General features: G+C 37.0%; 1 long non-coding RNA gene across 4 annotated transcripts in view; it reads left to right on the top strand.

The window, feature by feature from the left end:
* Positions 1 to 27,066, top strand: part of LOC106730251 — a 92,330-nt gene that overhangs the window by 44,032 nt on the left and 21,232 nt on the right. For 3 of the 4 annotated variants that reach the window (XR_004321951.1, XR_001366702.2, XR_004321950.1), the window contains 3 exons: positions 8,968 to 9,059; positions 10,126 to 10,184; positions 19,952 to 20,096. This is a non-coding gene — a long non-coding RNA (uncharacterized LOC106730251). Of the gene's footprint in view, positions 1 to 8,967; positions 9,060 to 10,125; positions 10,185 to 19,951; positions 20,097 to 22,238; positions 22,900 to 27,066 lie in introns of those variants that run through there. The other variant, XR_004321952.1, reaches the window with a different exon arrangement.

The raw sequence follows: 27,066 nt of genomic DNA, 5'->3' as shown, positions 1-27,066 counted from the left end.
TTTTGACACTTTTTTTTTTCTAATTGCAAATCTCTTACAGCATATTGCCCCTCACAGAATTGTTTTCTTGCAATTTGAGGACTTCATACCTCACTGTTTTTATTCCTGTGTTCTTTCCTCACAATAGGAGTTAGGGGAATGCAAAGGAAAGTGGTGGTTAAAAGCTAGGAACTGTGAATCAGGGCTTGGCCTCCATTCTCTCCACGTATGTGAGTTTCCACATAGAATATCTTTCTAAGGATTCATTAGGCACAGAAATTTTGCTTGCTGTGGAATCCTAAGTGGGGCATTTCAATATATCATATTCCATTTTGGGATATTTAGTCTTTTCTTAGTCTTACAAGCATATTTGTGAGAAAAATGTGACATCCTTTGTAAGTCAGTTTCAAATCTTGACTTGTAATTTATCATGAAAATATAAATGTTATTTTCTTAACCATAGAAGGATTACAATTCCCTTGTTATCAGATTTCCACTTGGAGACTATGAATGCTTTTTAATTGCACTCAAAATCATTTGTACGAGTTTATGAATGAATTGGGTTCTGAATATCTATTATGGTATTTAACAGAATACTAGGGCCATAGTGAAAATAATCAACTAAATATTTCAGCCTAGATCAGTTCCGTTATGGATGTACATACAGTCTGATTCTTAAAAGATGTATAATATCCACATTGTTATGAATATATTATGATTCATAATACTTGCCATTTCTGACCAGTAACAAGCCACGTATTTCATTATCCACAACCATAGTTCATGTTCAGTGTGTATAGCAAATGATTCATATGTCTTTAAATAATCTTTGCTTTTTAAAAAATTTATCACTAACAAGTATCTGCACATACTATATATTTTATTTAAAAAGTTTTAGTACTATTAGTATCATTTTTCAGTAAATAGTTTAATAGAAAAAGATAAAATAGGTCTGGTCTTTGATGCTCATCTCATGGGCAAGCATGGCTTAAGCTATTTATGAAACTAGAAGATCAGCTCCGTGAGACCAAGAACTGTGTCTGCCACCTAACATGATACACTAAATAAATATATATTGAATGAATTCAACCGAATGTCTGAATAAATACAACTCACCTTGGTATATAGAAGTTCCAGCCATTTCAGCAATTAACTCATTTCATTTATCACTGAGAACTTTTATAACAGAGTAGGAAAATATCAGCGTCCCTTGGGCTGTTAGCAGTGAGGAGCTGAGAATGTTGTTCTCAGTAAAATGTGGTGTCATGCATGTGTATTTAGAGGGCTTTGGGGTTTTTATACAGCCTGTATAATGCAAACAAAAATGTTCAATATTATTTCTCTTTCCTCCTGTTTTAGTACATTTCGAGTGTTTTATTTATCATCTTTCCTTTCCAAAGAAAAATAGAAATACCACAGGACACATGTCAATATCCATAGTATTCCATCTGCCCCGGCTGAAGACAGTTGAGTCTGCTTTGAACCGGGAGCTAACCTCAGGCTGACTGAGCATGGCAGCGGAGGACAGTGGCTGAGTGCTCACCACCTGGAATGCAGAGAGTCAGCTCTCTGGGTTTTCATTCCGAGCAAACCCACTGACTCATGATGTGACCTTAAACAATCCTTTTGTGACTCAGTTTCTCCAGGGATAATAGGTCTCGCATAGCAAAGTCTCAGCTAATGTCAATTTTAAAATCTTAAAAGGCAAACATAAGTTATTTTAAAATCTTGACTTTTCTTTACAAATGAGTCATTTAAGGTTATATCATATTTGTATTTATTTTTTTCCCTTGTCCAAAAATTAGATACAATATATATGCAAATACATACGTGTGTGTGTGTGTATGTATATATATATATATATATATATATATATATATATATATATATTCCTTTCTTGTAAAAAAAAAAAGAGTGGTTTATATGGAACACTCCAAGAACTCCTGAAAATACTAGACCCACAACGCTTAAAAGCTGTAATTAGGTAATAGCAACAAGATTGATATTCTGGTTATAATACAGTTATTGAACAACAATCCATATATTTTTAATAATTGAATAAAATATGGTACTCTCTTATGTCAACTGTTTTCTAAACCTTATGGATGAAATCTGTTTTAATATAGTAAGGCAGGAAGATGATTTTGCAAAAAATCCCTGTCATCCCTTTTAAAAATATCCTTTAATTTTGATTTTAAGAGTATCCTCAAGTTCAGAGACCTTGTGAACTTCTGTGCCTAAAGTTCATTCATTCATTCACTCCTTCACTCATCCTACAAACGTAGTTATCCTCACTATGTGCCAGATGCTGCAGATGAAGCAGGGAAGGGAACACTAGCAGGGAACACATGGTACGTGAACACTAGCAGGGAACACATGGTACGTGAACAGGCAAATAAAACGAGTGCAAATTGTTGTAAATGTGAACAAAGAATCAAAGTAGGGGCTGAGATAAGAGATAGAGAGGTGGGTCTTTTTGAAAGTATGATCAGGGTTCACATTGCTAAGAAATAACAAGAAAGCAAGCCCAACAGAAGTGGCCTTCCACGGAGAGGAACTACTGAACGAGGAGTCTGAGGTGTGAAAGCATGTGTTGTGGCCCAGACACTGAGGTGGGGTCAACAGGGCTGAAATGTAAGAAGACAGTTAGACAAGCACGGGGTCACTCAGGGGCCATGCAGACCTAGCGAAGCTACCAGGAAATTTATTTTAAGTGCAATAAAAAGTTTTCGTAAAAGTTTATAATACAAATTTTCATTTATTTATTAATAGTATTTTAAGTTCTTCTTTTGATAGACTTCAATGGTTATTCTCTTCATTTCATAGAAAATCAGTCTGGGCAAAGCCCCTTTTCATTTTGATTTTCCCCTTTTTTTCCCACCCCCCTACTCCCTCTCAACACTTGTTCTTCACCTTGCAAGCAGCCCCTCTCATGAACCTGATTTAAACACTTGAGACATATAGTATTATTTCATGTGCTTATGTGGTTTTGCACAATTTGAGCTAAAATCTCATTTTGTCGTCTTCTCTTCTCTTCTCACTCAGCTCTGTGCTTATCCACGTTGCTGTTTGGCCACCTGGTCCACTGTCTCTAGCCCTGCACAAAATTCCACACAATGCATCCACATTTCACACTTCTATTCCCTGAGCTAGTGAAGGATTCCAATTCCCTAACAATGCAGAAAATTCTGAACCTTCCTCTTCACAGCTGCTTGCGTCATGAATGGGAAATTATCTGGGAAGTACTCTCAGGGGTGGCTTGCCCATGGCCACACGAATACCTAACTTACTATGGACTTTTTAGATTGGCTGTCTTAATTGGGACTTCCAACAACAGCACACAAAAAAGTTCTTGTCTCCTGTATCTTCACCGAAACTTTGTTTTATAAGCCTTTATAATTTTGTTATTCTGATGTCTCAGCAGTGGTATCTGATATTTTAAGTTTCCCTTTGTATTTCTCGTTACATAACAGTGAGTTTGAGCATCTCTGTATATATTTGTTAGCCATTTGGGCTTTCCCTTATAGGTGGTGTTTGTTCATCATCTTGTACCCTTTCTTCCCTCAGCGTTTTCTCTTTCCCTGTTCATTTGTAGAAAAGCATTGTATATTCTAGATGGTAATTCCTTATTGCTATTTAATAGTCCGATTATCTTTGTCCATTCTGTTCTGTTTGTTGTGTTTTTTGTGTGTTTGGGGACCTAAATCTTTACTTTCAATATAGCAATCTATTAATTCTTTACTTTAGGATTTCAGCTTTTAGCGACTTTGTGAAGAAATCTTTTTTTACTCCTAGGACACAAAAAGATCCTCCTAAATTTTTTTCTTTCTATTAACTTAAGAGTTTTACCTTTCACGTTTAGGCTTATAATCCATGTGTGGTATAAGGTAGGGGCACAACTTTAGTATTTTCCAAACAGTGAGCCATTTTTTCCAACATCATCTACTAAAATTAACTTACCCAATTTATGTTACCTTTTGTTGCAATTACATATAAGTTATGTCCTATATGTCTTCTTCTGAGCTTTGTTATAGTCCATTAGTTTATTTTTCTGTTTCTATTAAAGCCATGCTTTTTAAAAAATTAATATGTCTTTGTACTATCTCATAACACCTGATGAAATAAATTTTCCCTCTTGGTTCTTCTTTAACAGTATTAAGAGAGTATTTAAATCCATTAGACTTCCTCATCTCACACAGAGAGAGAAGAGAATAAGAAAATAAGAGGATTTAGAAGAAATCTAATAACTCTTGAAAGGGGACAAAAAAAACTGTTGAAAAGGGAGAAAAAGGAGACTGTAATTGGCTTAACCATTGACCTAGTTGCTGGACAATTTTTGTGCTAATTCAAATGTGGTAGATATGTATAGAATATGGATACACATATATGAATACATGTGTATATATATACATCTACATTTATTTGCATTCATATACATAGATGTAGGTCTACAAAATGTGAAGGGATTTGAATTCAAAACCCAAGAACATCTTACCACCATTCTTTTCATGATGCCTAAAACTCAACAGTTAAAAATGTATTCTTCTGGGCAAAGTTGTTTAGACAAATGCCTAATGGGAGGAGCAATATCAATAATAAAGGTGAAGCCAATTTAATCTACACTTTTCAATTGGTTAATTATAGGCATCTCTACTTGACTGCTGTCTAAGAGTATTTTTAAGAGTACAGAGAAGACGAAAGAGAACAGAGGATAAAAGAGGGGAGGTCCCTCCATTCCTCTGACCCCTACTCTTCTAGACTATGTCTCGAAATGACAGCCATGGCCACCACCACAATATTAGTATCCCCAAGCATGGTGTTGTATTCTTTTAGAAGAAAACAGTGCCTTTTGCTATTTGGGATGCTGGAAGCATTACTTTTCCATTTGCGGTCAGAATTAAAATATTTAAAACTGATTGCTATTTGATAACTATCCTTTTTACTATGTCACTTGCTCAATACCTTTGTTTAAAAAATAAAACAAAAAAAACTAATTCCTGGTTTTCCTGACATCATAATTGCCCAAGAATCCCCCAACTAGAGTTCAATCTAGATATTCTATGGTCCCTGTGGAAAGGTCTGATTTAATTAAATGCTTAGATGTCAACCCTGTGGTGTATATGCAACTACTGTCATTCCTTTTGGGCCACTGCTCTTCTCGTCTTGCAGGGTCATGGGATTCCATGAAGCAATGATTGTTTTCTTTATGTAAAAATAACAAATGGGAAAAGAGAAAAAACTGGCACATAGAGAGGGAGAAGGAAGAAAATATGCAAAGAATATAGAAGAGAACTGAGACATGTTGCTACTACTTTTCCTTAGTAGAAGACATGTTCTATAAAGTATGTGTCCTGCTTTTATTTAAAGTCCTTGGTAAAGGAAAGTTGGCTTCACCAAGATAACTTGACCTTTGTTATTTCTATTATGTCTCCTAATTTCTTCATTTGTAAAACAAATAAATCTAGTATCTGCATCCACATGGGGGCATGTGGAGAATAAAACCATAATTAATTAACTAGGAGAATATACTCTATGAGGAAAATGTATTCCCTAATTCAGGGTTTTATTTTTATTACTCTTACTACTATTGACAGTTTCCATTGTTTTAAAAATAAAGCATAGATAAATCAAGTATTAGTTTCTCTCTTTTTTTTAATAAAGTACTGGGGATTGAACCCAAGACCTTGTTCATGTTAAGTATGCACTCTGCCATTGAGCTATACCCACTCCCTGAGTATTAGTTTTTTATGGACCTTTTTAACCACTTGTTTTGTTTTGTTTTTTAACTCCAAGTTACTGTATCCTGAAGATACCAGTTCTTTGAAGTTCCTGTTATGTTTTTGAGATGATTAAGTTTTAAGCTATCATGTGTGATATTTTTTCTACTGTTTTTTTTTTTTTGGTTTTGTTTTTCTTAATTATTATAATATTTTACAGTCATGGAAAGAATAGAAAATAAACCACTTTTCTGTTTTTAGAGAAAACTTTACATACAGCAGAGTACTTGTCAATATTTAGCTTGCCCCTTCTCTCCAGGGTCTTGCTTCAAAAAAAATTCGTGAGTCAGAAATGGCTTTTGCTTTAAAGTTGCTGGATTAGTCTCCACACAATCTACATGACAGTGAGAGGTTTGTTCCTTCCACCCCTTTCAAAGTTTAAAATGTTACAATACATACAGAGATATCTTTGGGTATTTTTATTGGGCTTAAAATCTTTTAATACCTCATTTCATCATCTAGGTGTAATTCGTTTATTTTTACTTTGCACAGAGAGACTCCAAGCGTGAAAATGGAGAACAGTACTGGTACTTTGTGAAGATTATAGATTCTTCACAGCTACTCTTTTCTTCCTTGTACTCCTCTTATTTTATTCCAAAAAGGATTTAGGTGCCCGTATTCTTGGGTGAGGTTAGTCCTGTTCTGGCTTCACTGACCCAAAATGGTATTCTTATGTCTTCTGAGTCATGGTGGATAATGTGATAATCGCAAAAATTAACATCTATTTGAGGCTTTAGCATTCCCATGTAATGTAGTGCTAATATAAGAGATACAAATGCCATAGGATTAAGAACCACAGAATTTCACATTTAACTAAGACTTCTGGCCTCCTTGGTATCCCACATACCACAGATACCCCTAAAACAATTATTGTTTGAATGACTTGTTTAAAAATTCCTAAAGTAGTGGTATCAATGAGAAAGGTAGTATCTTTCCCTATGACAGGACTTTACTAGATTTGATTTAAATAAATACCCTCTTCAAACTATGTCATGGAAGTAACTACTTATTCTGCCTAATTCTAAAGTCAGGTCTAATGTGTTTTGTAATTTCTTTAACAATAATGCCTTTTACAACACAATCCTATTGTAATTATCCATTGATGCATAAACATCATGGTAAAAGAACAGATACATTGTTGATGAGATCCATTCATGGTGAACTTCTTTAGGATCCACAATATTTTCACTTTTAGTGTTTCTAATTTATGGCTTTTATATGCAACTTCCTTTTCCTTTTGGCAAATTGTTATAATACCTGTCCATTCTTTATACTTACTTCTCTGAATTTTCGCATTTTGAATAATTACCAAGAATGTTAATAGAACTCAATCTGTGATTTATGTCATTATTTTGGAATGAAATTTAGCTGGACCTGGAGACCCAGTTCACATAAGGCAATTACAAGTTTTCTTTCTCTGAAGCACAGAAACATAGTGATTAATTAATTAGATGCTAGAGCCAAGTAGTCTGGGATTAAATCCACTAACTGTGATCTTGAGAAAGAGATTTAACTTCTCTCTGCTTCAGATTTCATCTGGAAAAATTTAAGGATAAAACAATTATAAAACAAAAACGTGTACCTTGTAAAATGTGACAATTATGTAAAATACTTACAGCAGCCCACATCTGGTGATTAAGCAAATCAGGGACTGACCTAGGACTCTCAGGCTAACAACACCCATTCCAGAGAATCCACAGTGTGGCAGAGGTCTTGGTGAGCCCTCATCACAGTTCAGCTTCTTCCTCTGTCCAGTTCTCTTCCTCCTCTTACCTTTTACTAATGTTGATCTCTAATAAACAGTTTCAAACCCAAACTCTGTCTTAGCATTGGAATACAATCAGATGTTTCCAGAGAACCTAGCTTGCAACATCAACTCATCAGAAAACTCCCAGAAGTTTCCAATAGACGTTTCCCTTCATATTTGTCATTGAATGTTCATGATTGAAGTGAGAGTTTGATTTTCATAGTCTCCCAACATAATTTTGTTAAGCAGATAGATAAATGGGGGCACTGAGTAGACAAAGTAGAAAAGAGGGAAGATGGTCCAGGAGATGGTGATATGCCTGCCTGTAGCATAAAGGGCTTTACTTCCTCCAAATGGGTGCCAGCAAGAAACTGGTTGGGACTAGATGGCCACCACTGCACAGTAGTGACAAGGACCTAACTGGGCATGACCCAGTGCTCATTGTAATTTAATTAGCACTGCTGTTTAAGACCCCCGTGGGCTTTTCCGTGTGCATCATGGGCAAGGACATGCAAAGAGACAGGCATGGCTAAGCACTCCAGGGGCAAAAGCCGTCAATCAATCAAGAGACTGCCTCTAAGCGAGGATACAAGGGAAGGGGGCCAACAAAGACTAGGGCTGCCATCCTCCTTTGGATCAGAGCGCCTTCCACTCCTGGAGGTGTACTTTCCTTTGCTAATAAAATCTTTAAAATCTTAACTACAAAATGCTTTTGTCTCCAGTCTGAATTCTTCTCTTTTAGTTAAGACAAGAACTGAGGACTTCCCCTTTTGGGGTAGCATCTTTAAATCAAATTCATACTTTTAGTCTAAATTCATGGAATTATTCCATGTCCTATTTCAAATGTTTACTTATATGCAACCTTAATTTTTCAAGAAAAAATATCTAATTTCCCATTATAAACTAATATATGTAGAATACTTAGAAAAAAAATTTTTAAGAGTATAAGAAAAATTAAAATAACCAGTAATATATGTTTCAATATTAGAATTAGGCTATAGGTCTTATTTGTAAGACATTGTTCTTCTGTTTTACTTAAAGTGAGCAGAGTCCTGTGCTATGCATTCATGTAGGGAGTATATCATTATGTTTTATGACTGATGATAATTGCTAACATATATCAAAAGCTTAAGTGACAGTGCATTCTAAGCTCTTTTTGTGTATGTCTCATTTTGCATATCCAGTAAGTCTATGAGATAATAACTATTATTTCTTCATTTTAGGGGTGAGGAAAGTGATGCCCTGAGAACTTAAACCATTTGCCAAAAGTCACACAATGTATGCGTGGCAAACCTAGCTGCATGACTCAGTCCATCTTCTTTCAAGTCTAAAAACTATAACCTTTTTTCTGCTTAAAGCACTTGATATTTGACATTGTCAGATAAGAGAACAGTATAAAATCTTAGGCTCTTTAAACATTTCTAATTTCATATTTTCTGTTATACTTAAAGTTCTGCTTTTCAGCACCATAGGTTACAGTGAGGCATGAGACATCTTACAAGTCATCTAGCAAGAAAGGAAGATGAGAAAAATTGACCTGAATATACGAGAGTAAAGTAAGTGCTCTCATAGGGGGAGCAAATTGCAGTTTGAGAAAAAGGGGGGGGGGAATACAAATGGAGCTTCAGGGAGAAGGAAACCTCAGGAACTGCTAAGCTATGAAGGAAGAACTTTCCAGAATGAGGTATGCATGACAAAGCTATGTGAACATACAGGGTGAAGGCTAAGAATGGTGGAGAAACCTACTCAAATACTATAGATTTATTTTACTTTACTGAACTGATTACTTCCTGAACTATGAAATTTGAATTTTTATAAGCTAAATCACATTTAAAAGTACTGGGGCAGTATCTAAATGGAATCATTTAACCTTAAGTAAAGCTGAGGAATCCTCATTAGAGTATAATAAGATCATGCTTTTTCTTTTTAGAAAAGCTGCTTAGTATTCCCATCCTTTCTTATGCCTGGATTTTAAGTCAATGGAATCTGTACTTTATTATTTTATGTAATTTTCTTTGTAATTCATGATTCTGCCTTTTTTTCCTTTTTGCAATGTTTTCTTGGGTTTTTGTTTTTTTTTTTTTTGTCACTGTTGGTTGTATTTCTCATGTTTCCTTTTATAAGTTTGCAAATACTACATACCAAGAAATAACACCAAAAAGGAAACAATCCCAAAATGATTTCAAAATCAAATTTAATTTTCTGTAATTTGATTTATAGGTAATGCTGAAGAAAGAATCATGGAATATTTTTTAAATAACTCCTAATTACTAACAGATGAAAATGTATTGGCTAAGTTAGGCATGGAATTCAGGCAACTGATTATGTTGGAAGCGCAACTGTGTGCTTACATAGGTGAATACACCCTTCCCCCTTTCTAAACTGGCCCACCCAGTGCTTCGGTGTTCACATTTGTCAGTATTCATATTTCCATGTACTTACATAGTACTGGCCGAAAGTATTACAGAAAATAAAATTATCTAGCTAAAAATACCTAAGAGTTTTCAACCTTTAAAACCTGATTGTTTTAAAAGACATTATTGACATAGTAGCTTTGAAAGGCATTGTTGTACTTTGTAAAAGCCTTGTCTTTGCTTTTTTCATCAATTTCACTGATAAAAGGTGATTCTGGTCCTGAAGAATAGTGTCTGAATAAGATGGACCTTTGCACTCTCTAGAAGGTACTGATCTTTAACTTTGACTTGCTTCACCCTTGCTTTCCTGTGAATAGACCTAAGACCATCAGTAGTCGAAAACTCTAGAGATAATTTGATACCACAAAACTGTGCAAAATATTTTGGCATATTGGTATTAAGGGTATACCTATGTGAGATCTGGATTGGCTGAAAAAGGCTGTGCTTGATACTGGCTGATGCTAAGTAGTATGGATGTTTAATACAGATTAGCCAAGGTTATAAGGAGAGAGAAAAAAATCCTTATAGGAATCTCATTCCAGGGAATATTTTCCAGAAACATGAAGAAAGATGGGAAGAATAGAAGCAACAAATTGGGCATTTTCCTCCCACCCACAACACAGCATCAATCTGGGTGATTGTCTGTATGGACGACCATTCAGCTTCTTAGTTCCTATATACCCTAACCGCCTCTCACCAGTAACCTTCAGGAGCATTTTCAGTAATCAGGAGAGGATCAAGCATGTTCAGTATATTCAGAGACTCAAGAAGCATAAAAACCAAGATAACTATGGTAGCCGCCTGCAGAACATGTATGTTCATTTTTCCACTTGACGTGGTAACCAATTTACTGTGCTACAGAGGGGGCAGAGTCAGGTTTTGTGGGGTCTTAAAGTTTATAATATTTGGGGTACCTCTATCTTACTTAAGAAAAATAATTTTAAAAAGTATTAATAAGAAATTGCTAGGGGTCTTCTGGGGTGTTAGAAAGGACTCAAGCAAGTGAGGGGTCTTAACACTAAAGAGTCTTAAGAGCCTCATGAAAACTCCACTTTATGCTGAAGAGCATGGAAATGCTTGATAAAACTACTGTTGTCTTCAGCTTATTGGGTAGGATAAATAGCTACCAGGCAATGTGGCAATATTTTTAAAAGGAAGCTGTTGGGAAAAAGGGAGATCTTACAGGAGTAAGAGGGAGTGTCTTATGGGGTTTATTCACAGTGGTATGCTGGAATCAGCTCATTCAGGCTCATAGGAGCCAGTTGTTAAATTTTCAGGCATTTTTGTGACTGGGTGATGTCACATTGGTAGCTTGAAATCTGTCATAATGGGAATATTTATAACATGAAAATTGGCAAGTGCTATGATTCAGGACTTCTTCCTCCCAAGGATGAAGTTGTCAATATCAGTACATAACTGAGTTTATGGGAACTCAAAATCCATAAAGTTAGTAAGTGGAAAATATGATAGTATTTTGGGAAACAAAACTGTGCCATTAGTTAGTTATACCAATAGAAATCTCATTCCAGGGAAGGCTTTTCCAGAAATGTGAAGAAAGAAAGGCAAAAATTAAAACACATAAATCAGACACTTTCCTCCCACCTACAATCCATTACAAATCTGGGTGATTGTCCATATGAATGACCATCCAGACTCTTAGTTCCTATATACCTTAACCTCCTCACACCTCCTGAAGTAACCTTCAATTCTCCCCCACATTTATGACCACATTTTGGACCTTCTTATCACCTACAGATTTTCTATCATTAAAATTCATATTTCAAACATCCAAGACTCTAAATGCAAACTTATTTATTCACTATGTCAACAAATATTGATTTCACATTTAATATATGCTAGGCAGTGTTATATATATTATGTATAATATATATTAAGGATAATGTGATGAACAAGAAACATACTATATGGGAAAACAGACAATAAGAAAGTAAACTGATAGTTAAGAAGACAATTTCTGATATTTATAAGTGCTAGAAAGGAAATGTAGAAGGGTGGTATAACGGACAATAATGACACTGAGGGAGAGAGGCAACTTTACCTGGGTTGGATTGGGCACAGCCCCTCTGAGAGTTCACATCGACCAGGATATAAGGAGTAGAAAGAACCACACAAACAGAAAAGGAAGCTATACAAAGAGCAGTGTGAACAGCATGTGCAGAGGCCCTGACATGGAGAAATCTTGACTGTTTTCAAGAACAAAAATAGATAAAAGGTTAGAGTAGAGAAGTAGAGTAGAGAACGAAAATGAGATCATTGTACAAGAGGAGGGCAGAGAATTAAGGAGAGACTTGTAAGGGATGGTAATTTTAAAAATTTTATTCTAAATACAGTGAAAAGCTTTTGTAGGACATTAAGCTGGAGAACAATGTGATCTGCTTTTTATTTTCAAAGGATTACTCAGTCTGCTGTGTGAAAGTTGCTTTACAGAGGAATAAGAGTACAATCAGTGAGAAGGTCTTCGTAAGTGTCCAGGCAGATATGAAGGTGTCTGGAACTGGGTACAGGTGGTAAAGATGGAGGGAGATAAGTGGATAGATTTGGGAGATATTTTAAAATGTAACTAAAGAAATGCCAAGATTTGCTGTTGGACTGTGTTTTGGATATAAAAGAGAAGATGTGAAAATAAATAGCTCTTAAATTTTTACTGAATAGCTGGGTCAGTAGAGGCTTCTTTCTTTTTTTTTTCTTTCTAATTTTTAGATAGAAAAGACTAGAAGTTAGGGTGGAAGATTGGGGTAATCAAGGGTATCAGCTTTGGGTATGCTAAATTTGAGCTGCTCCTTAAAAATGGAGAGAAATGTCAAGTAGCCAGTTGGCTGTATAAGACTGGAGCTCAATTAATCAACACTGAGCAATTCCTATGTGTTCAATACTGTGCAAAAAGTGGTTGAATAAACAAGAATTTTTAACATGAGGGAAGGCATGATATTTGAATGATTACCAAGTAGTAGAAATAGCAGACTTATGATGCCTGTCCAGAAGACAGACTCCAGTTTCAGTGATGAAACTTTATAGATAGGCAGATTATGGTTTTATACAGAACTTTCTAATAATTAAAATTTTTCACCCATGGAAAGAATTTTCATTGGTTGAAATTTAGAGTTAATCACAGAGTAGTACATTTTCTTTCACTAGACTTTTCCAAACCCAGAACTCTGGGGCAGGATCACTGCATTAGTTGAGAGGCTGGAGGAGACTGATACCCTTTTGGAGATCTCTGCCTTTAAAATTCTGAGTGCTTTTTAGAGCAGGAACATGAAAGAGACAGGAAACAACTTCAACTCTTCACCAAATATGAGCCAAGCATATGAAAGCAGCATTCATGCTTAATGCCAGGTAATTCTTCCATCAACTCTGAGGTTAGATGGTTCCTATCTTATACATAGTGAATGTACATGATGCAATTGACTAATAAATACAGAAAGCAGGTAGAATTCAAAATGTCTAAAAGCTTTTATGCTGCTAGCTCTGGATTGGAGAATGTGAATTGGTCCTAGGACCAGATGCATTTCTCATCAGGGTCTCACCTCAGCATAACCCCACCCAAAGGAGACACAAATTCTGCAAGCTTGACTCCTACCCAAATATCCACAAGGGGACGGTTTATTCTTTGTGCCCGCCAGGCTCCAGCACTGGGGACAAGAGTGATGAATTCCCCAAATTGCCTCTAGCACTTGTGCTTGCTGCATAGAAGCCGGAACAGAGCTGAACACATCCTGCCCAGAAATGTAAACTCTACCAAATGCTGTGTCTGCCCATGACCAGATAAAACAATTCTCATCTTACAGGAAAGAGTGAACAAGGAATGAGAGAAGCCACAGGTGTTATTTTTGTGGCAAGCCTCTAACGAAAACAAAGGAGTGATTGTCTCTGAATTGGAGAGATTTTAGATTTCTTTACTTTCTTATTTACGTATTGTTTGACTATATTATAATAACGTATATTTTTAATAAAACTGTAAGTGCATATGTTCTCCTATTTTGCCTTTCAAAACTTCTCATGTGTTCTTCCAACAGAATGTCTGTTCTGTGCTTACCCTGCCTAGCTGCTACAAAGCACCAGTATTATCATTCAAAGCCTAATCAAACTATCACCCACTCTTAAATTATCTCCTGCCTCCAGCCGACTGTAATAACTATACCTACCATACATTGTAACTACCCTGTATACTTGTCTTTCTACCAATCAAAGAGACGTAGCTTCCTGGGGGACTTGGTCTCCATCTTGCATGTCTGGGACCACAATTAGTGCAAGTACATAGTAGCTCCTCAGTATATTTTTATTGAACTGAATTAACTGTTATTCCTCAGCTAGATGCCAATGGGCTGATAGGCAAGAAAACTAGCCATACCAAGGTCTCAGGTCTCTCATCTAATCCCCCAGGGTTTTGGCCCCACTGGCATATCAATACCGCCTATTCAGATGCTACCCTTTAACTTGAATTTGGAGAAAGGCAGCATTCTAAACATTTCTGAGAACTAGTGTATGGCCACTGGCCCAGAGAACAGGGCTTGCCTCCTGATGAAACTTTACCAACACTTTTCCTTCCTAGTATTTGTCTCTCAGACTAAGCTGCTTTTGAGACGGAACTCTGTGCTCTCTGAAAGTACAGAGGCAATTGACATTCACCTCTCTGTTGGTGTATTTTTAATTAGAGCAGTGCACTATGTTTTTTTTTCAACACTGAAAAAAAAAAAAATCACCCATAGGGCTGAGAGTTTCACATTCTCTTCTTAGCTGAGCCATGCACTTTTTTAAATACGTCAATAAAATTTTATTTGGCCACTTAAAAAAAAAAAAAAGCAACTTGTTGAAAAGCAGTTGCAGTTTGCTTGCCTTTTCTGGTAAGAGCATGTTTTTGAGGGGGCAGTACGCTTAGTAATTAGGAGGCCAGACTCAGAGCCAAATTGCTCAACAGCCTGGTTCCACCATCTCCTTGTCAGACTAAGCAAGTCATGTGATCTCTATGAGCCTCAGTTTCCTCCTTCCTGGGATAAACCCACCTCACAGCATTATGATGGGATTAAATATTGAGTATGTTTAAAAGTGATTGGAATAGAGCAATGATCGCTAGATGGTGGGCACTGAGGGTTAGCTATTATTAAGATTCTTACCTAGAAAATGCGATTGACCTATTTTAGCAGAGTTTCAAAGAATAGGTTTACAAATTAGAGTTAAATATGTCCATAAGACCCATTTTGAACACCTATTTCTTCTCTGGTTAAAATGGAAGAGAAATTTAACAGAAATCGTTACTGAAGTGTGCTTCCATGCCATAGGTTCTTGTCTCTGTTCTTCATTGGGAATGTGCCCCATGGTTAATGATATCCCACCTGGTGTCCAGTCTGTTTACTGAATGATTCCTGCTGTTAATGTCATAGCATAAGAAGTGTCTTTTGCTATCAGTGTCAGGACATAAGAACTACTTTACAAGTCAACCTTAAGATTCAATATGTAGTTATACCTTTGTATTAAAACTGGAGAGAGTTCAGCCATTAAAAACTAAGTGACGGTTACCAGGGGGTAAAGGGGATGGGAAGGGATAAATTCGGAGTTCCAGATTTGCAGATCCTAACTACTATACATAAAATAGATAAACAACAAGGTCCTACTGTACAGCACTGGGAACTATATTCAACACCTTGTAATAGCTCATAATGAAAAAGAATATGAAAAGGAATATATGTATCTATAACTGAATCACTATGCTGTACCCCAGAAATTGATACAACATTGTAAACCAACCATACTTCAATTGAAAAAAAAAATTCAGTGATGAGAAAAAGCACAACAAGTGTGCCCTGAGGATTATTTTCAACCACAGCCAAAAGTAAACACTCCACCTGAATGACTTCTCATGCATTCTTCCATGCACCCCACTGTCCCCCATTACCTTCTGTATCCTGACCCCATGGGGCCTTGTACAGTGCAGAATATGTAAAAGAAGAGAGAAAAGTAGCCTTTGCTCTATCACCTCCCAGTCTCCCTTTAAATCACTCTGACTGGGTTTGTGTCGTCACATGCAACTGAAACTGCTCTTGTTAAAGTCCTCAGCAATCTCCCTTAGTTTCCTGTCCCCATCTTACTCCACCCGTCTGAGCCGTCAGCAGTCCTGGCACAGTTTTCTCACTTTTGTGAAACACTTTTCACCTCTTGGATCACTGTCATTTTGGGACACAGGGTTCTCCTGGTTTTTCCCTGACCTCCAAGGCTTTACCTGCTCAGTCTCCTTTTCAGACTCCTCTTCCTCAGACAGACTCTACATGTTGTGTCCTCCAGGGCTTCATCTTTGGCCTTCTTTCTCTCCTAACTTTAATCTCTCCCTAAGCTATTTCACTCCTTCTAATGGTTATAAATGTCATCAATATGTCAATGACTCACAAAATTATTTCTTTAGCTGTGATGGTTTTAAAACATGTCCACAAATAGTTTGCTGCACCTCTGACCAAAGATGGAATATAATTCCCCTCCCTTTGAACATAAGCCAACCTCAGTGACTCATGTCTAATGAACAGAGGCTAATATGAAGCTGTGAGATTTCTGAGACTAGGTTAGGAAAGGTGATTAGCTTTACCCAGGTTCTGCCTCTCTCTTGAGATATGCACCCTTGGAACCCAGCCCCCAGGTTGTGAGACAGTCAAGCCACCATGTGGATGGGCCATGTGTAGGAGTTCTGGCCCTGCCTGAGCAGATGGCTGATGGCCATTATCATCAACCACCAGACATGAGTTAAGTGAATGTTTAGGTGATTCTAGACTGCAGCCTCCCAGTGGCCCCAACTAAAGTCAAATGAAGCAGAAACAAGTCCCCATCAAGCCCTACTCAAGTTGCAGGTTTGAAACAAAACGCATGTTGCTGTTGTTTTAAGCCACTGAGCTTTGAGGATGTTGTTACTCAGCAATGGATAACCAGAGAGCACCATTGAGACCCTTCCTCTGTACTCCAGAACCTGCCCACTCAACATCCTCACTTCAGTGCATTACAGAAAATTCAACTTCTGATGGCAAAAAAGAACTCGATTTCCTCCACAAAACTGACTTCTCCCCTAGTTCTTCCCTGTCTTAGTCTAAGGCACCACCTCCGAGTCTGCTGCTCAGGCAGAAACCTGGGAATCATCCTTGAATGAGGCCTCCTCCTCATACTACACACCCACTCTATCAGCAAATCTTGCAATAACTACCTTCAAAATACACCACAGATGGCCATTTCTAACTGCCTGTCCCAGCACCTCTTGTAATCAACGCCACCGTCTTCTTATGAAGTCAGGAGCAGTGTCATAAACTTCTAAAGTTCTTCCCGAGTTTGCCCTGATACAGGCTACTCACTGGACAAGCACCTTCTGTCAGTATGCTTGAATGGCTTCCCATCACGCTTACCATGTTGTCCAGGTCCTTACTGGCCTGCACTGCCTTCCACTACACTCAGTCTCCTACCACTTGGCCGCTTGGTTCACTTGCTTTTGTCACACTGCCTTTTTCCTTCTCCTGGAGCAGGCTACACTCATTCCTGTTTTGGACTGGCTGGTCTTTGTCCGTCTGCAAGGCTCTTCTCCCCACATCACATGATGCCAGCTGATCCTTGAACAGCATGTGTTTGAACTGTGATGGGTCCACTGATACGTGGATTTTTTTTTAATAGTAAATACTATAGCCCTACATCCTTGGCTGGCTGAATCCCAGGATATGGAATTGCAAATACAAAGGAACCGCATACACTGAGGGCCAACTCTAAGTTATATGTGGATTTTTGAGCGAGCTGAGGGTTAGCTCTGTTAATTCTGCCCCCCTCCCCCATTATTCAAGGGTCAACTGTATATATTTTGGGAACGCTATCCTTTGTTTGTAATGTTAATTGTGCCCATTCTTACATAAGACCCTACAAATTTGTTTTTATATTTGCTCTGTGTTATAACACTCTTCTGGAAAATATACCCTGCTGGGTTTAATAGGAAAACTAAAACTCCCCATCTTTTACTGAGCTTTCCTGGAGATCCCTGTAATTTAAAAGTTAATGCAAAACTCTTGGTCAAATATTTAGTTTGACCCAATTCTTCTCATAGGCAACAGATAAGATTTAATGAAATTTCCAGGGCTTTACCAAATCCACAAAATAGATTTTAGTGTTGTCTAGTATATCCTCTCCAGATGCAGAAGCCCTAGGCAGAGACGCAGAGTCGAGGACCACTCAGCTACTCAACAATGCCAGTTCGGGGACACAGGTCCCCAGATTCTCAGGTGCTCTCAGGATTATAGAACCAAACAACAATGTTCCGTTGCTGATGCTACATTTTCCTTCCTAACATCAAACTAGTATCACTTTATTATTAAACATTTTTCTCTTTCTGCTTCAGGAAAAAAAAGCATAATTTAGACAATAATGTAGAAAAAATCCCAGTATTATAAGAAATATAAGCATAGTGAGAAATTTTAAAATTAGACATTACAACAGATAATGGATATCATTATTTTGATTTCTGTCTTATTTTTTTTCTAGGCATAGACAATTGAAAAATACATAAATGTTTTGAGCTGGATTGTTTATTTTAGAGCATAGACTAGAGCTTGAGAATATGTGAATTTTAAGCAATAATGCTACTCAGTACTGCAGCCTGGATTTCATGCTGAGAACCCAGATCATTTTATTTTAAACAGATACCAGTGTCCCTCTTCCAACTGGTCTGGCATCGATCCCGATGTTGCCATAAGTCTGTCATCCCCTAATGAATATCCCAGGCTGTGCACATTCCACACAGGGACCCTATGTGGAAGGTAAAACGTGATACATGACACTGTGACATTGTCTGGAGAAGGATGTCAATTCTTTACAAATATTCCCACGGAGAAACCTGACCTCTGTTCATCACAAACAGGAACTTTTTTTTTAACCGGAAGGTAGAGTGAGAGAGGAAACAATGTTGATTTCTGGGAGAAGTGGTTTTCGAAGTCCAGTTTGCTGGCTCTCGGAACAATTATGGGAAGCCCCACAGAGCATGTCCTTTTTACTCAAAATAATGGAAAGCACTTCCACTCCTCGGCGGAAATAGCAGTTCAAAGACAGGACACAGAGTCCCTAAGTTCTGGCAGCCTCTAAATAGTGGGTTTTTTTCACCCTGGCTGGTAAACCAAAAGAAGACTCTCCCTGTAGGTAAATGCATAGGTGTGGGTCTCATTTATATCCCACCATGCTACTTGCCTTTAGAAATGAAACAGACTGGCCTATAGAGTCCCATTCATTTATTCATTAGGTAGGCACCAATCCCTTCCTCTACACTGAGCTAAGCAATGTGGAAACAAAAATGGGTGAGACCCTCTCCCTGCCCTCAAGAAGTGCATAGTGGAGACAGACATATGAATTGAAAAACATACCATTCTGGAGAGCACTTAGGCAATCTGTAATCAAACTGCCATGAGTGAGCAATCTTTCTCCCATTAACTATGCCAGAGAAAGGCTCATCTGACCTCTTGAAAGTTTAGCAGTGAGTTGGAGGCAACATAGGTTCCACTGAGGTGGAAGCACACTATGAGCAGCTTTGCCACAGTTAGAAGAAAAGAATTAGATTTAACAAGATAACATGAATGCACCTTAAAAACACACAATGCTGGGTAAACTAAAATGGAAAAAACAAACAAACAAAAAATCTCTAACAATGCCATACGTGTAAATGAAGAAGCAAACACACAAAGCCAAGATGCCCACTTACCATACAAATAAATGGACATATGGAAACACATTTAAATATTTGCCTTTGGTGTGGAGGGGCATGGCTCGATTACAAGGGATTATGTAAATACATAAATAAGACAAGAGAGGTCTTTATAGATTATTGATGATTATGTGACACAAACTGAGGCGTATGAACAAGTCAATCCTCAACCATCGAGGAGAAGAGAAAAGCTGACCATTTATCATAGAGAACTCCATCTATTCTTCCTCGCTAGACCTCCCCTCTGGACTTTCAGCATTGTGCCCTCTTGTTTTCCAACACTGATCATGTATATCTTTTTTAACTTTAGTCTCCTCGCAACTGCTCCATCTGCCAGTTGGGCCTCTCCCCCATACTGTGATGCTGGGGCTGCCCCTGAGTGAACCTGATACGGGCTGGTCGGAGAGACATGATGCAAACGTTATGCAATGGGAACCCGAAGTCAGGCTTCCAAGGTGCAAATTCAGATGTTCAACTAATTCACTGTACAAACATAAGCAGGTTATTTAACCTCAGTGTGTGTGGATGGGGAGAGGAATGTTGTATCCCAGGATTTGGGTTTATATAACCATTGAAAGAACTCATATGTGCAAAGTCCTGATAGCAATATCTGGGGTGAAGCAAGTACTCTGGAAGTGTTAACCGCCCTGCTCTTATCTCCAGGTTTTGTCCTCGTTGGGATCTTGTCTCACTCCTAACAGCTTCAGTTCTGGCTCTGGGAACCATTAGGGAAAAAAAAAAAAAGTTAAATGAAGCCCTTTTTTAAAAAATACTAACAAGAATTGTTTTTTGGGGAATGAAGTACAGTATGGTGGGAACAGACCAGAATCTGATTTCAGATGACCTGGGTCAAAGTAACAGCTGTGTCTTCCTCACTGTGTGGTGCTGGGGAAGTTTATCTCTTTTGGCCCATTTCCCTGTTTATGGAATGGAAATAATAATGACCTCTACTTCCCAGGACAGTAGTGAGGATTCATCAAGGTAAAGCTTGTGAAAGCTCTTCTGTAAGTGGTGCTGTGCTAGTATTTGTTACTTTAGTCACTGTTATTTATCGTTTGTTTCATGCCACCAGATACTATGTCATACTACTTCCTTTAGAGTCAATGAGTGATAATCCAAGTTCAAAATTCCAGGAACAAAGCTGGTCTTTTAATTCTCATATTTTGAATTAGCTCACTCAATTCACTGTGACCCTAAAGGAAAAAAAAGATCAGTGTGTGAAGCTTTTGAAATGTGAAAAACAAGCACCACATTTGTGCACACACACACACACAAATTTAATTTTCCCTTTTGTTTCTCACTTACCTCATATTCTTTATCAGTTAGTAGAATCAAGAGAACAAAGCAACCCAGAAAGAAACAAGACTTTCCTAGAACATCCATTGGCCATGTCGTTTAATGATTACAGCAATCCTAGGAAGAAGACATAGGTCTCTAACTGTGCAGACGAGACTCAGGGGAGCTGGGAATTTTCATCAATACTGTCTAGCTAATTAGTGTTGAACTGAAAGCTAGAAGCCGGGTGGCTGGACTTTTTCACCCCACACTGAGAAGAAACTCTAGAGTTATTTTTCTATATAAATCAAGAGGAATTGATAGCTATTAGCCTCAGCTCTTTGCAAAGCAATAAGCAGAACATAGTAAGGGGATGTGTGTTTATTATTTGCAGGCAGATATGGATATAGAGAGGTGGAATTTCATATAGATACCTGATCAGATATAGTCTTCCTCCCCTGAAATACACTGCAATGCATTAAGCACTAGCCCAGCCTCACTAAAATATATTCCCCACAAGACCTATGCCTGGAATCAGTCTTTTTTGTCCTCCCATGCCCTGCACCATTTTTATCAGATGAATTTATGAAAACTAACCAGCATGGGGTAATCCTGGCAGCTCCTTAACATGAACCATTCAGGAGCGTGAGCCATGGGCACTAGGCCATTAATATGCTCAATGCTTTTTTGGTACGAGTTCCATGTATTTCCTTGGTTGGCTCAGTTGGGTCTAATAGAAGGGAGGCTTTCAATCAGGAAGACTGTTCAGGGAAGCCAGAGAAAGCAACCTGGATAAAATGAAACTGAGTAGGAATTCTAAAATGATAAATAGTTAACTCAAAAGGTCATGATAGCAAAAGGGAAGGAGAATAGTGGTCATTTTTTAACACAATCCACTGTAGCTACAGCGTTCCTCCTCCTTAACTTCCCTCCTACTTTTAACTTCCCAAAGTCTCTGTGGATTATTTCCTGGAAAAAAATTTTTAATTGCAGAGTTATTTATAAATAGACTGATTATTTCTTAGAAACAAAGTATTGTTAACTTGTCTTTATAACACTCAAGTGTGTTTATGCACATGAAAAACTAATTTCCAACAGCTAAATAACACCTTTTGTGTTTTGTGTCTGCTCTACTTTTTCTTTTTACTAGAAATAAAAATGGTGCATGCAGATAGATATTTATTTGAATCAAAGACCCATAATTGTATAATAGTTTCAATGAATAAGCTATATGTATTTTACCAATTTATGGAATATTCACCCAACACACTTCTATTTAGAGTTTTGTCTAAACATTATATTATTTTTCTTTTCATACACAGGGTTTTTGAACAACTACAGTGTTAAAGGCTGAGCTGTGCTTTACCTGAATATTAACATACAGAAACAATGGCAAATGATTACTTCTTATGTTCTTTAAAAAAATGTAACAGGGATTCTGGAGTCAGACCATTTGGATTTAAAGTCAGGCTCTGCCACTTACAAGCTTTGTGAACTTGGTTAAGCTTCTTAAATAATCTGGGCCTCAGGTTCTATCATTATAAACTGGGAATAATAATACTATCTACCTTGTAGGATTATTATGTAGAATGAATGAGTCAGTCTTTGTAAATCATTTAAAACAACTCTTAACATATAAGTCCTAAATAATGTTTGTGTGTGTGTGTGTGTGTATATATATATATATATATATATATATATATATATAAATGATTATTTATATTTTTGTACATATATTGCACATACTTGAATAAAAAGACTATGACATCAAATTTCTCAATATGTCTCATTGAAGTCCAAGCATTCATGAACCTACACATTTATTAATGCTTAGTCTTTGTTGAAATTTGCTCTTGGGCATATAAAAGTCCATTGACAGATGACTAGATAAATAAGTTGTGGTATATTTATATGATGGAATACTACTCAGCCATAAAAAAGAATAAAATAACGCCATTTGCAGCAACATAGATGGACCTAGAGATCGTCACTCTAAGTGAAGTAAGCCAGAAAGAGAAAGAAAAATACTGTATAATATCACTTATATGCAGAATGTGAAAAAAGAAAAAAGAGGACACTAATGAACTCATCTACAAAACAGAAACAGACTTGCAGACATAGTAAACAATCTTTTGGTTACCAGGGGAAAGGAGGTGGGAAGGGATAAACTTGGGAGTTTGAGATTTGCAAATGTTAGCCACTAAATACACAAAATAGATTTTTAAAAAAAAACAAATTTCTTCTGTCTAGCACAGGGAACTATGTTCAATATCTTGTAATAACCTTTAATGAAGAAGAATATGAAAATGAATATATGTATATATACACATGACTGGGACATTGTGCTGCTCACCAGAAACTGACACATTATAACTGACTGTACTTCAATTAAAAGAAAAAAAACTAATGAAATAAACAGTGCATCTGAGAATTCCTGACTTTTGTTATGTTTATTGTTAAACACTGAAGTTTAAACTTAATTCTTTATTACTAAAACATAGAAAGGAGTATAGATATTACTTTAAGACAATTTGAATTGGACAAAGTCTATATCCAGAAATACAACCTTTAGCCAGTATTAAAAAAATGTAATGAGGTAACCATTGTTGGCATTGTTTAGTGTATAGAACATTGGAATGAGTTCCTATATATTTTATGTCCTTTCCACAGCATCCAGTAATCAGCTGTAAATACCAATAAGTCCTCCCTCACCTAAATCTGTTCAGTCACCCACGCTTGTTCCTTGCATCCAGAATCTTTTGAATCAATCTCTTTCCCTCCAGTTGTTCTGACACTGTCCTAGTTAAGCTCCTGATCATTTCTCACATGAAGTACTTCAACCTCTTCTCTCTGATCCGTGCTACCACATAGCCACAATTTATCTTGCTGACACACATGACTTTGTCGCTTTAAAAATTCCATATCTCCCTACTGTCTCTAAAGTGCAAAGTCTAAAACCTGCAGCAGGGTACACCAGGTCTACCAAAACTTAGCTCTTGTTCATCTTTGTCTCTTTGTCTTATGCCGCTCTCCTCCCCTTCCGGCCCCTCCCCAACCTGTCACCAGATGGAATCAGTCACCATTCTTTGAACAAGTTACGCACACTTAATACCTCTTTTTTTTTTTTTTAACTCCTATTGTTTGCTCTGTTTCCAACACGTTCTTTCTTACACTCAATGTGTAAAAAGCTTAGCTGAATTTTAAAACACATTTTAAAATGACTGTTTCTCTAAAGACTATCCCTAAATTCCTTTTGAACTTTCATATCAATTTACTTATGTGTTTTTTATAACAATTCGTATTGTAGTTGATTGCTTTATCTCTTTATCTCTCCCACTGTGTGTAAATTCCAAGAACCAGGCATGTCATAAACATCATGTAACCCCCAAAGTCCATACTGACCTCGGTCATAGCACAAGTGGGATGTATGTGTGTATGCCTGTGTGTCTGGGTGTTTTAGCAAAGAAAGTTCCAGTTTCAGCTCTGATGCTAACTGGCTGCATCTCCTGAGATAAATCTCTAAGTTTCTCTTAGTTCTTTAAAATGAGATTACATAATGGGCCCTTTCTGACTCTAAAATTTTATGATTTATAAAAGCAAAATAGAAAATAATTACAAACATGTTGGAAATAAAAACACTCTCTCACATGAATAAATATAAATGTTCTTATGTATAAATAAACCAGTATTAACAAGTTTCAAGTAATGACCTAATCAGGATAACACTGAATGGAGATTGCTTCTTTATTGTATTTTAAAAAATCTGAAACCTTTCCATGAACTTATTAATAAATGTGATGAAAAGAAAGAAGTGAGGAAGGAAAAATGAGTTTATGTGAAATAGTGGAGAGACTAAGAACACAGAGATCAAATAGAGTGCTATTTTACATATTGATTTGTAGGGTGATTGGCATTTTATTAGGGTTACAACTGCATTTGGAAGGTGAGGTCTGGGGACAGCGGGTTTCTACATTGTACAGGTTGTTTTCCATAATTAAATGAGACATCAGGGAAAAATGATCCTTAAAACCTGTGATTGACAAATACCTTTTTTTTCAACAAGGCTACAAATATAAAAGAAAGAATGTATAAATTTTTGCTTGGCTTGAACTGGATAATAAAAATAAATTGCAAGGAGTTATAAATGTCTCCAGATAAGATTCAGTGAAGTTTCCATTAGCTCCTCCAATTAAGATAGGGTTCATAACAAAAAAAGAAAAAAGAAAAAAGAAAAAAAGATTTCGCCAAACCACAGTGAAATTTTAGATGTAGAAATTTTTTTAAATCTGATTTTGTCATCAGATCCAAAATATTATAAATGACAATTCAATTTGATACACCATGGTTAATTATTATCATGACCCTTAAACCAAAGATAACCACCTAGTCCAGAGAAACAAAGCTGAGTTCAAGGGCGTTTCTTGGTATTCTTCTCCTGTTTTCAAAGCAGTATGCTAATTGCGTTGAAGAATACTTAAAAAATTGGAAACAAGGTCACTGACCCGAGACAAAGGTAACACACAGACAACAAATAGACAACATAAGCAAAGCCAAAATAACATACCTACAAATACTCCAGTGCCAAGGAATACAAAGCCGGGAGCTGATCTCATAGGAGGGAAGTTAGTCTGTTAGTTCTAAGAGAACATGAGCCTCTAGCAAGGTCTTGAAGGAAGCAAAATGCAGGTCCTGCAGCTGAGGAATGAGGGTCTTCCAGGCAGAGCAGCAACCATTTGCAAAACACACCCAGAGGTAGTGCTGGACCAGATGTGTGCATAAGTTGCGGGTAGCTTGATTAAAGTGAAGAGACTCTGAGATGTGACTTGGAAAAAGATAAGAATGGCAGGGATTCATTTGGAATACCCTGGGATAACATTAGTATTTGTTCCAAGCAGCAAAAAAAAAAAAAAAAAAAAAAAAAAAAGCCAGAGTTTACACAATAAACTTTTCACCCCTGTACTCCCATAATCAAGAATGTATCCCAAGTTCCTTGATGAATATTATTGCAGATTTCAACTCCTTGGCTTAGCCTTCCAAAAGTTCTTCTGAAAAGCCTGAGCTCCTATCCTATTATTCAAGGCTCTGCACGACATGGTCCCAACTTACTATTCCAGTCTAACATCCTGTTTCTCTTCCATGTAAACCTCCCACACAGCCGTGATGAAACTGAGTGTAGCTGAGGACATTGCTTTGGGTTCTTTCGCACGAGAGTAAGGGTTTTAGCGTTTCTGCCGTTGTCCCTGTTTTCACTTCTGCCTGAGACCTTCCTCACTGCTGTCATTCTGGGTCCTCCGCATCCTTCTAAGTCTGGCAGAGTTCTTTGTCTGCCGCAAAGCCTTCTCGACCTCTCCAGCCCACGATGATTTCTACCCTAAACACTTTTGTTCTCTGCTGATTGTTTATAACACTTTTTTAGCGCTGAAAAATTGACTTATTATATAGTCATCTTTATATATACAATTTATGGGCATAGATGTATGTATACACATAATATAATAGGGATATACGTGGTATAAAAGGCTAACAAACAGCTGGAAGGCAGAGATTTCTCATATTTTTTGTTTCCCATAATGCTTTGTACATTTTAAGTGTCCAGTGCAGATTAATATATTGACTTTTTAGAACGTATGAAAAGAGGACTATTCCTATCTTTTAGTGTTTTAGCTCACCACCTGTGTAGCTCCTAACATATCATGTACTATCTACTTCTTCTGCATAAATAGATTGAACAAATGATTATGCAGTGAAGTGTAAGAAGCACAGGCTCTGAAATCAGACAGACCTATGTTCAAATTCAGCCCTTCCTACTGCAAGCCTTCTGACAGCCTTGGGCATATTGTCAACCTCCCTAAGCTGTCTTTTCCTCCTTTACCAATGAGAGTACTAAATAACTAACTTGTGATATCTTTCTAAGATAACACGTATAATTCTAGCCATTAATAAATGTAATCTATTATTAAAGTTTTCCACCTGAAATTTCCCCATTAATCATTGAATGTTTATCCTTCATCAGAGAAATCTTTCCTTGCTCATTTCACCATTGTAAGTTTTCCCACATTTTTTAGAGATAAATATCTTATCCTTTCTCTAATGGACCATGTCTCCTCCTTCTTCTTTCAAAATACCCCTATTGTCATAAGGTTCCCACTA

Source organism: Camelus ferus, chromosome 8 (assembly GCF_009834535.1).
Source record: "Camelus ferus isolate YT-003-E chromosome 8, BCGSAC_Cfer_1.0, whole genome shotgun sequence".
In the NCBI taxonomy this organism is placed as follows: Eukaryota; Metazoa; Chordata; class Mammalia; order Artiodactyla; family Camelidae; genus Camelus; species Camelus ferus.
This window is presented reverse-complemented; position numbering and strand designations above follow the sequence as displayed.